We start from the raw sequence: 12,968 nt of genomic DNA, 5'->3' as shown, positions 1-12,968 counted from the left end.
TAGGAAGAAAATGAGTGAAATGGCAAGTACAGTAGTCAATCACGAGAGTGTTATGGAAGAGTTCAAAAATGACATAGAGACAATTAGGCAAGTAAGCAATCTTATAGACCAGAACAGTGATATTGAGGAGAAGATAACACGGGTGAATGAAGCTGTGCAAAGCTACAAAAATGATGTGGAAACCACGTATGCTGAAACGGTGAAAGTAAAGAAAGACTTAGAAACAAGGGTGGAGGAAAAAAGCATTAAAAAGGAAGTGAAATGAATAATCCAAAGCAATCCAAAGTTAGTCAGAGATTCAGTAGGTATAAACAAATTTATAGTAATCACTGGTATAGAAGAGGAAGAAGTAAAAAACAAGATCACAAGAGACAAAAAGGAGATGGCAAATGTAATGAGCTTACTGAAAGAAGTATCAGAGGAAATCTGTAGTAAAGACATAGAGGAACACAAAAGGTTAGGGAAATACGAGAAAAGCAAGACAAGACCTCTAAAGGTGACTTTTCAGAGTGTAAACACTGTGGAAGAGATACTAAAAAATGCAAAGAATCTTATGGAAAAAGAGGAGTTCAAAAATGTATGGATAAAAAGATGCCTAACACAAGAGGAACTGGAATTACTGAAAGAGAAAAGGGAGGAAGCAAAAACAAAAAATGAGGGAAGATCAGAAGAGGAGAAGAAATTTTTTTACAAAGTAATAGGATTGCAGGTACGAAAGTGGTACACAAACAGGATGGAATAAAAAGGAGGAAGGTAGTAGAACCATGTCATGACAAGTATATAAACAAGATGATAAAGCTGAGGTACTCAAATGTGGATGGAATGGTATCTAAATTACTAGAGATGAATGATTATGTCAGAGAAAATGAACCACAAATAATATGCCTAACTGAAACAAAATTAACACCAATGATATCCAATGACATACTAAACTTAGAGGAATACAATATATGGAGAAGAGAAAGAAATTTAAAAAAAGGAGGAGGAATTATAATATTAACTAAGAAAAATCTAAAAGTCAAGGAAATAAACCTAGATATACCATCACAAGTAGAACTGATTGCAGTAGAGATCGACACATCTGAAGGTAAAGTAATTGTAGCCAATTTGTACATGCCACCCAGATCAAACACATGGGAAAGAGACGAATATGAGGACCTGGCAGAGAGCACAATTCAGAGTATAAGATCATTGCTACATAAAATGGAAGAGAAATCGGAAAGAATTATACTAACTGGGGACTTCAATACAAATGTAAATTGGAATACTCTAGATATAAATAGCCAAGAAAGCTGTTGGGACCAAAAGCTCCTGGGTCTCGTACAAGAGTTTTTCTTAACGCAAAATGTGAGGGAAACCACCAGAAAATGAGGACTTGATGTACCTTTAGTGCTAGATCTAATATTTACTAGGCAAGAAAATGACATTGACAGTTTAATATATCACCCTCCACTCGGCAAAAGCGATCATGCAGTACTAAATTATAACTTCAGGATAGCATATGACATAGTAAACAGCAATGACAGTTACAAAAAGAACCTAAACTATAAAAAGGGAAATTATCAAGACCTAAAGAAGTATTTCTTAGAAATTGATTGGGAAAATGAGCTTCGAGGACAAGATTTAAATGCTGTATATAGAAAATTTTGTGAATTTTATGAAACAGGAGTCCAGAAGTACATCCCACAGCACAAAGAAGCAGATAAGAAAATACAGAAATGGTTCAATACAGAATGTAAAAAATCAAAAGAAAGAAGAGATTTGTTGTGGAATAGATACAGAAGACACAATAGTGAAAGGGCGTATAATAATTACAAACAGGCAAGAAACGACTATACAAGAATAAGGAGGGAAGCCCAAAAACAGTTTGAGGAGGATGTAATAAATAAAAGTAGTGATCAACCAAAGCTGTTTTACAGCTATATCAGAAGCAAAACCAAAGTAAAAGATATAATACAATCCATTACGGACGAGGGAATCACTTATACACAAGAGAAAGATATTTGTGAAGCACTAAATAAGAATTTCCAATTAGTTTTTACAGAAGAAAACAATTTTGAGAGGGACTATGTGGAACACGCATGTCCACACATACTACCAGATATACAAATAACAGAAAAAGTAATACAGGAGGAGTTAAGTAGATTAGACAGAGGAAAAGCAAGTGGTCCTGATGAAATTTCATGTTGGGTATTATGAGAATTTGCAAAGGAGTTAAGTAAACCATTATTTTTAATTTTCAAGAAATCCTTGAGTCAAGGTAAACTACCTGATATTTGGAAAAAAGCAAATATAGTCCCCTTATTCAAGAAAGGAAATAGACAAAATCCTCTCAACTACCGACTAGTATCACTGACCAGTGTTGTAAGCAAGGTATTAGAAAAACTTATAAGAAAAGCTTGGATAAATCATCTAGAAGAACACAGTATGATAACAAAAAGACAGTTTGGTTTCAGAAAAGGAAAATCATGTGTTACTAATCTGTTGAGCTACTATGACAGAGTAACAAACACAATACAGGAAAGGGAAGGATGGGTGGACAGTATCTACTTAGATTTCAAGAAAGCTTTTGACACAGTACCACACCAAAGACTTTTATGGAAACTGTACCATCAAGGAGGAATTCGAGGCAAACTGTTTTGTTGGATCCAAGACTTTCTCATAAAAAGAGAAATGAGGACAGTACTAAGAGGAAACTACTCATCATGGAAAGAAGTGACTAGTGGAGTACCACAGGGTTCGGTGCTGGCACCAACCATGTTTTTAGTGTACATAAATGATATAAACAGTAACACTGGAAATGAGAGCTATCTGAATATGTTTGCAGATGATGCAAAAATACAAAGGAGAATTACTAGCACAGACTCTTGTAGGGAGCTACAAGAAGAATTAAATAAACTTCATGAATGGAGTAGTACATGGCAAATGGAATTCAATGTGGACAAGTGTCATGTAATCAAGTTTGGTAAAAGTGGAAAAAGACCTGATTGGGATTATAAGTTAGGAAATAAAACCCTTTACACATCAGAAAGAGAGAAAGACCTAGGTGTGATTATCAATAACAGACTATCTCCGGCTGACCACATCAGCGAGAAGGTACGGAACATGTATACACTGCTTGCAAATATGAGAATAGCATTCACATACATAAATGAAGACATGCTAAGTAGAATAATAACATCATTCATTAGACCAACCCTGGAATATGCATCAGTAGTCTGGAGTCCTCATCTCAAAAAGCACATAGACAAGATTGAAGAAGTTCAAAGGGCCGCTGCGAGATGGATACCAAGCTTAAGGGACCTAAGCTACGAAGAAAGACTAAATAAACTGAATCTACCAACACTACAGGAGAGAAGGAAAAGAGGTGACATGATAATGCTATATAAGTGCATATCAGGAAAGGAGAAAATAGACATAAATGATTACTTAAATTATGGAGAAGCATCAGCAAGAGGACACTGCAAAAAACTGCATAAGAAGAGAGGTGATAAAGACGTAAGGAAATTCAGTTTCCCAAACAGAGCAATTGATCGATGGAATGCACTACCGAATGAAATAGTGTGTGCCAAAACAATTCACAAATTTAAGGATATGTACGATAAATATGGTTTAAGACACGGGACAGTACGAGCTTGACTCATTCCTATAAAGATACAATTAGGTAAGAACAATTAGGTAAGAACACACACACACACACACACACACACACACACACACACACACACACACACACACACACACACACACACACACACACACACACACACACACACACACACGCACGCACGCACGCAGGCACGCACGCACGCACGCACGCGCGCGCGCGCAGTATACAATAAACGTCCACAGGTGTTATAGTCTATTTTCAAACAATAAATTCATCAGCGGTAAATGGCAAAAAGGACTTCACCATTCAGCTAACAATACCTCTCCCGATAGGTAATTAAGTAGTCTAAACATAGCAAGAATAAATTAACACTACAAAAATAACAGGATGGCAAATATTCAATACCCTAGTCTACTGAAGAGTTGCAGCGGCATTAGAGGCAGGCAAGGCAGATAAATGGTCTGCGGTGTCGAGCAGAGCGTGGAGGTGTGAGGAATATTAGAGGGTAGGGACAGAAAACAGAGGAAAATAAAGGGGACGAAGGAATGGACTGTCAAAATAATATTAATTAAATTAACTAAACAGAATATTGTGTATCATCTGACCACCACACTCAACAGAATATTGCATAATGCTTGACCGACAGACGTACAGGTCAAGATGTCTTCAGTTATGATAATGTAACATTTATTTAAGGATACACTAATGCCTAAGGCCACCAGACAGTTTTATTTAAAATACGTTCATCTAATGATTATTATGGATTAGCTCGAGAAGAACGTGTTTGTGTAATTCTGTGTGTGTGTGTGTGTGTGTGTGTGTGTGTGTGTGTGTGTGTGTGTGTGTGTGTGTGTGTGCGCACATTACGCACCATCAGGATGTCTCATCGAGGTTTTCGTATGACCTACTTTCCATTTACGTGTTTCACCTCCTGGAAGGAATTTATGTATTTCATTTAATTTTCCAAAAGGCTGCATGTCATTTCCTACAAAAGCTTCAGCTAAATTTGCATTGAAGGACTAACGTAATTTTTAATTCAGCTGCTATACTGTGTTCAAGGCTTCATTTTTTGAGTTGCTGCTCATCAGCTTACGAGACGGGTGCTGCAGGTGCCAACGATTATTTTATTCAGTGCTGAGTTTGTTACATATGCATAAATATTTCCGTTAAATCTATTTCATAATTTGCAGTTAATAATTGAATGATAGGTCAGACACGCAAACAGTGGAATGGAGGTGATAAGCTAGGTGTTTTTAGGTCGGCTTCTTGTCCTGAGAACACTAGCTACTGAGCGGGGTTCTCTTTCGAGACCGGAACTAGAACACACTACCAGCGAACAGGACATAAAAGCTCGGCAGACCAACCTTATACACATATTGCCTTAATTCAGATCTTTAACAATACACAACAGGTATATACTGTACACAGTATTATACAGACACAGTCAGGCTTTGGTTACACACGATAATATAGGTACGTGGGGAGGGACAGTCAGGCCTCGATAGACACAATAATATGTGGCCCGATAAATATGAACACTGGCAGGCCTAGCTATACACACACTGTACTCGATGTTACAGTAACACATGGCCAGGTGGACATGGACACTGTCAGGCTCCGTTTCTCATAAATATCATATGGCTTGTTGGATCTGGACACGGACGGGCCTTGATATGCACAATGGTATTTGGCCATATGGATATAACACTGTTAGGCCCGAGCACACACGACGCTATACGGCCCGATGGATGTGGACACTGTCACGGCTAGAGATACACAATCGTGAGTGGCCAGATAGATATAGATACTGTAAGGCCTGGGAGCACACGATGTTATATGGTTGGGGTACTACGGGTACTGTCAGGTTTCACCATACACATACACTATACACAGGGGAAACACACTATCCGATTTTCCTGGACTGTTGGGCCTGGGTAGGTTACAGGTGGCGCCCGGACGTGGGAGGCAGGTCGTCGGGCGTGTCCTCCCTCAGGAGGCACGGGACTACCACCAGGGGCGAAGTTGTCTGGCTGGGGCTGCGGGTCGACGTACAGGGAGGCCCTTCCCTGGTGGGGCCTCGACCTGTGCTTTGGCCCCGGCTCGGCGTACAGGGAGGCCCTTTCTTGGTGGGGCCTTGACCTGCGGTGTGGCCCATGGGACTGGGACCAAACAGGGCCAATAGGCGTGCCTGTCTGTGTAGGCGCCTGGCAGGGGGTCGTCTGGAACTGGGGCTTGAGAGATCACGCCCCAGCGTCCTGGGGGTGTCCCTGGAGGGCTGGGGGCTGTGGTCACCACTCGGTTGGACTGCCATCAGGAGCTGCTTGTGGCGTCCCTTCCCTGCAGTGTCCGTCAGCATCGGGCGTCGTCCAGGGGCGATCCGTAAGGCATGGATCCCAAAGTCTGGGAGAGGTCCTTGCCACAACTCCTCAAGCTGCAGCACCCCTGAAGGACTGCACCTGTGAGGAGTGAGACATCCCACTCGGCCTCTGGATGGGTAGTGGGTCGAGCCAGGGACTTCCTCCGAAGGGGTAGTTCCAAGGGCCGTGGACGAAGGGTGTACAATGGCGTATAGTGGCCGTCCCTTCCCCGGTATGTACAGTGGCCATTACCACGGTGCTGTTCCCTATGGAGGAGGCAGATGAAGGATGTACAGTGGCTGTCCCTTCCCCTGTGCGTACAGTGACTGATACCGCGGTTCTGCGTCTGCCTGGTTATCCAGCTGAAGGGCATACAGTGGCCCTCCCTTCCCCGGTACGTACAGTGGCCATTAACGCGGTGCTGCATGGGACTGTCTGTGGACAAGTCCCACCCCGATCCTGGCAAGGGCTGGTCTGGCTGCGATGTAGTTGGCAGGGACTGCTCCCCTGTGGGTGGTCATGTTCCATGAAATAGGGGCATAGGTCTGTGGGCCACCTAGGCCCGTCTCACTCGGACCCGACGCTCTTTTCATATGCCCCTCCATGTTGTCTTCCTGGGGTGGGTGTGGGGCCGTGGGTCCTTCCAAGGGTGGGTGTTGCAACACCCTTCCCTGGGTGTCTCAGGGGTGTGGGCATTTCAGGTGGCATATACATGATCCCGTCAGGAAAGTATAAAACAGAAGCAGTCGCTTATGTGTAAGTCAATCACCACCTGCGTTACAAGCCCATCTAAAGGAGCTTCATTCATAAAAGAATACCACGGTCTAGTAGGGGTTGCCGTAAGTCGCAACATTTCACAACCTTGAAAAAAAATAAAAGTGTATCCCTTTCATTGTGCCCAACTGTACTTACGTACGCACCTACTTAAGTACGAATGTATGTACGTGCCTTCATACACACCTATGTATATACTGTACTTACGTAAGTACGTATACCTCCGAATGCACGTATTTCATACCAGTGTGTATTTTCCTGGCAGGGAAGGAACAGCTGTTTCCTTGGTAACCTTTCTGTGGTCTTTTTCATGGCGGCGAGTTTATCTTTTCTTCGTTTTGTATTTGCTTATTTGTTTGTTTTTCTAAAATGTGAGAAAGTACTTCATGAATGATGATAAAAATTACTTTGTGACCCAGGGTGAGATTCAGCAGATGGTTCTACCGACATGAGAACATCTCATCTAGATCTGAACGATGACCATAAGCATACCTGATTTATTGGAGCTAAAAGCTGGACATTGTCACGTATATATATCATCATCATCATCATCATCAGCCGTTCAGTGTCCACTGCAGGACTGGCCTATCCCTACCGAAGCAGGGACGATACAGCCAATGTATCTCTGCCAAATGACAGGCTGTCTGGTAGAGATTGCATGTAGGGTGACAAGTGCTTGTAAGTGTGACTGTTTTGGGTGTGTGTGTAGTCTGTGAATCAAGTGTAATCGGCCCGCCTTAAGCCGACTGGGTGCAAGCATACTAGTATGAGACACTGATTCAACCACAGCATCCCTTATGTCTGCCAAAGCAGTAAGTGGCTCGGTGAACGCTTCCCAAAGCTTTTACAATTCTGGCAGGAGGAAAACCCTCGTCCACCACCGTGCGAGACGCATACTCTACCACTGTACCACTGAGGCTGTACGTATATATATATATATATATATATATATATATATATATATAATCATCCAGACCTCCTATCTCACCCTAAGGTAGGGTGAGGAGTAGCAACGTCCAGACAGCCTATGTTTGCCCAGTTCAATGGGCCATGCTTCCATTCACTCATCATTCAAGCACAGGGAATCCTGGCTTCATCAGATAGCCCCCCCCCCCAAAAAAAAAAAAAAAAATCACCACGTTCTGTTGCTTCATATGTACCTATCTGATAAGAGTCAGTCCAAACACTGTCACGTTAAAAGAGGGTGCCAAGCCCCTGGTTATGCGTTTCTCTGCACAAAATTCATTCAGCCAGCCCGGTCTCTTGTCAGTCCCTTAGCCTCACCAACTTACATTACTTCTCTTCCACACACACTCATCCACCATATCCCTCCACCTTCTTCTTGGCCTACCTCGCCTCCTTCCTCTTTCAAACTCGCTCAGATATACCTTTTTCACCACTTAATTGTCATCCATTATCTCAGTATGATCAAACCATCTCAGTACACTTTCTCCGATTCTGGTGTCCACAGACTTCCTCACCCTACATCTTTCACGAATAATATTCCGTATCCTATCCACTCTCTATACTCCACATATATTCCTCAGCAGTCCCATCTCCACTGCTCTTACTCTTGACTTTTCACTTTCATGCCACACCATAGTCTTACGTCCGTATGTTAAAGTTAGCACTAACACTCCTTCATGTAAGCCTCGCTCAGCTACAACACTCAAGCCTCTGTTTAAAAGAGGCTTGAGTGTTGCAAGGCCTTCATAGCACCAGTTACTTTCCTTCCTTGTGTCACTCTACTTTCCACATCTTTTGCACATTTTCCTTTCATTTCGATCATTGTACCCAGGTATTTGAACTCTCTCACCAATTCCAGTCTCTCTCCTTCACTGTAACATCACACTGGGAGGCACTTTCTCCCTCAATAACCATCACTTTACTCTTTTCTACATTTACTGTCAAAGCACGACGCTCACAGACACGTACAAAACTCAGCACTTGTCTACCAAGTTCTCGTCTGGTATTTGCAAGTAGTACTGAATGATCAGCATACAGCAAATTTGAGATATTCCATCCATCACCATTCATTACCAACGCCATCCCTCTCTCCATTACATACTCGTGTTTTTACCTCTCTCATCACCCCATCCATATATATATATATATATATATATATATATATATATATATATATATATATATATATATATATATATATATATATATATATATATGTATATATATATATATATATATATATATATATATATATATATATATATATATTGAACAACCATGGGGACATCACACAACCCACACTGATCGTGAACCAGTTACTTAGATGCCCATTTGCCCTTACACACGTCTCACTGCCGTCATAAAAACTCTTGACGGCACCTGGCAGCTTACCATCTACACCGTACATGCGCAAAACCTTCCACAATCTTTTTCTGTCTACTTTCCCGTATGCTTTTTCCAGATCCATAAATGCCATAACACCTTATAGTCCTTCTCACACGCCTTCTTCACTATCTGTCTTACTGCAAATATTTGATCCACACATCCTCTGCCACTCCAAAAGCCGCCCTGTTCGTCACTAACTAGGACTTCTGATGTCTCTCTTACTTTTTCTATAATAATTCTTCCATATACCTTCTCTACCACACTCAGCAGACTTATGCCACGATAATTCATGCACTCACTTCGATCACCTTTCTATTTGTACAGGGTACAATCACTGCCTTTTTCCACTCTGCTGGAATGATTTCACTCATCCATATCCTCTTACGTATCTCCAACAAGCACTTCATTCTGCTCTGTCCATTACAATTAATTATCTCTACATACATCTCATCAACCCCAGCTGCTTTCCCATTTTTCTGTCGCTTCACAGTGTTCTTCACCTCTGCGATTGTCTCGTTTCCTGGCACTGCTTTTCCTTCTCTGGGCATCCCCCAAACCAATCATGTTAGTTGTCCCTTTGCTCTCTCCATTCCCATTCATCAGACTTTCAGAATATTCTTTCCATCTGGTCCTTATTTCATCCCCATTAGCTAATAATCTACCACTTACATCCATCACACTTTCACATTTCTTTTCTCTGTCACCTCTACATTTCCGCACCTCTTTCCAGAGTAACTTCATATTTTCAGAGTAATTTGCATTCATTTTTCTTCCTAGATCATTTACCTCCTTCTTCTTCCTCTTTACTAGTCTCTTTGCGTGTTTCTTAATCTCAGTATATTAATTTCTTATTTCAATTGAACCCCCGTCCTCTAAGCACTCTAGCCACTTCTTCCTCTTTTCCTCCACTGTTCTCATAACCTCTTCATCCCACCATGCCGTACTTACCTTTCTTCTTTGTTGTTACTCATGCCACACCACACACCGCTTTAGCATTCCTAACTAAGCAATTCCTATATACATTCCACAAGCTGCCCAGATCCATTTCATTCCAATTCACTGATTCTAACTCCTCTCTTACTTTAGTCCTGTATTCATCTGCCATTTCTTTGATCCTCAGCTTCTCGACTTTCAGTCTCTCTCCCTGACAGCTCCTCTCTCTCTTGTTCCACCTCACTCCTCTCACCTTGATCTTGCATACCACAGTCATATGATCTGACAGACCACCACATCGTCCTCTCATTGCCCTCGTATCAGCAACACCACCCAGCATCGATTTCTCTACGAGCACGATCGCCATTCCTTCTATTCCGTGTAAGTTTATGCGCATCTTTGTGCTTGAAATAAGAATTAGAGATGCACAACCTCCTTTCCAGACACATATCCTTCAGTCGCTTCCCAATATCATTTTCTCCTGGTACTCCATTACAACCCATTATGTTATCCTCAGGATCAGTGCCAACTCTTCCATTCATATCACCCATTACAATCACTTTATAGCTCCTGGGCATTTCTTCCACTACTTCACCCAGCTCATCCCAAAACCTGTCTTTCTCTGTCACCTTCCTGTCCTCACACGGTGCACACGCGACAATCACTGCCACGTTCACCTTCTCAAACTTGAACTTGACATAGATACATCTCGAGCTGACACATTTGTAATCTCTCATTCCACTCTGCCACACTTCATTTATCAGCAAAACAACTCCTTCCTTGCATCTTCCTCGCCCATTTACGACCTTACAAACTTTACACCCTCCCACTCCTCCACTTCACACCCTTTCATCTTTGTTTCACACAATGCCATCACGGCATATCTCACACTCTTGAAATCATTCATTTTCACCCTCTTACTCTCCCACTCCTCCACTTCACACCCTTCCATCTTAGTTTCACACAATGCCATCACGGCATATCTCATACTCTTGAACACTTTCGCCATTTCCACCCTCTTACTCTCCTCATTCACACCTCTCACATTCCACATGGCCATGCGAATCTGTCCATATGGTTGGGGCCCTGGGCAGGTAGTGGACCCTCCGAGGCTCTCCGAAAGATTTGCCATAATTTAGTGATTTTAGATAGGGGTATCCGGGGGACATATAACCTTGCCATAAACCCCGGTTATATGGTTACGACCCAGCGTATTCTTCCCTCGGGAAACTGTCACCATCCTATTGTACTTCAGCTCCTTGGTCCTCCTCAATATCCGCGGCTGGGGGTGAGCACGAATCCTTGCAGACGTCCCAGATGCACTGTCCTGGCCCATGGTACTGCCACACACGATTCACGTGCACTACCTTTGGGCGGAAATTCCTGCCTCCCTGAATCCGGTACATTACGTTTGAAAGGTGGTCCATCACAGTGTACGGCCCATCCCACGGGCTCTGCAGCTTCGGTGACTGTCAAACTTTGTTACCAATCTTGAAGCTCACCTCACTAACCTTGGCAACATACTTGCGCTTCCATCACTTCGCCTGGAGGGATGCAAACAGACAGTTCAGACGAGCAGTGACCATTGAAATAGCGATAGAAAATAGATAAAGATGCAACAGTACGGCAAAGTGGTGACATAAGCATGTGTATGGTACGTAGAGGGGCTGCTGGGCCTCAGGGAACGGGATGTTTAAGTCTGTGCCCAGAGTTAGACGCGTTAAAATAATAAAAAGCTCAGTGGCAGAAAAAAATACTGAGGCTCCACATCATTTTCGTAGCATATCTTCGTGACTAGCTTTATGTTCTAGGGTAAATGTGTTGTTAAATCTCGGCAAAGCAGGTAGAGAAATGACAGTAGTAGGCCAAGTTATAGCTTTCACCACTTCATATTAACTAATCTAGTCATTAGGGTGACCTACTGTTTATTCTCAATTCCCTCAGACGATTTTATTCAGCTTAGGAGAGAATTTCCAAACTGAAGGGGTTATGGCCCTCATCCATCCATTCACCAAAAGAAGTATTCCGTAAGCTGAATACCAATCAAAATTGTGTCCTTGGGCTGAAACAGTTTATCACTTGCTTTGCTGCTTCGTGCGTAATGACGCTGACCGAATGTTGTGTTTTGGGAGGTTAAATTTATAAAATTGTTGAGATCGGCAACTGGTGTGTTTTGAGTCAAAGCCCTGTATCATGAAGAGTGACATGATGATACGCTGTTCACCACACTTTTATGATGCATTAGCAGCCAGGCTCCTATGACTCACACAGCTGAATAGAGTCATCTGTCATTGGTCGTAACTGAATAATTGTCATGAACATGAGAAGGTTAATGGTATAATACCCGTATCATCATTCTCAGACTCGTATGACTCACTCCTAACAGAATGAAATCGTCTACGGTTGTCTGGAATGAAATACCAGTGTTGTTCTGACCATGAAACGGTTAAAAGGAATGGTGATGCTTATATATATATATATATATATATATATATATATATATATATATATATATATATATATATATATATATATATGAGAGAGAGAGAGAGAGAGAGAGAGAGAGAAAGAGAGAGAGAGAGAGATATTAAGGTCTTGTGATAAGAACTGATAATGTTTATGAAAACTGTGGACAAGAGGCACAGAGGGATGGATGATGGGTGATGGAGTGACAGGGGTGAGACAGATGAGCTGATGGAGGTATGGATGTAAGAGGGAAGGGTTGAACACGGGTAAGCGAATGAACAGAATGAAGTCAAAGAGGGATTGTTGGACTGATGGATGAATAGAATCTGAGGAGGACAATGGGCGAATACATAGATGAATGGATGAAGAAATGGATGGTTGGAAGAGTGACTGGAAGGAGTAAGAAGAAGCCGATGGATGAATAGATTGATGGAAGGGAAAAAGAGAATAGGTTGACGAACTGAAGGACGTGGACT

The 12,968-nt window shown here is 42.2% G+C and overlaps 1 protein-coding gene across 1 annotated transcript in view; it reads left to right on the top strand.

Moving 5' to 3' along the window:
• Positions 1 to 12,968, top strand: part of LOC145404003 (uncharacterized) — a 364,619-nt gene that overhangs the window by 25,155 nt on the left and 326,496 nt on the right. The gene's annotated exons all lie outside the window — the stretch shown is intronic.

This window comes from Coenobita brevimanus, chromosome 62, assembly GCF_032717465.1.
Source record: "Coenobita brevimanus isolate Jiangsu-jjx chromosome 62, ASM3271746v2, whole genome shotgun sequence".
Classification (NCBI taxonomy): Eukaryota; Metazoa; Arthropoda; class Malacostraca; order Decapoda; family Coenobitidae; genus Coenobita; species Coenobita brevimanus.
This window is presented reverse-complemented; position numbering and strand designations above follow the sequence as displayed.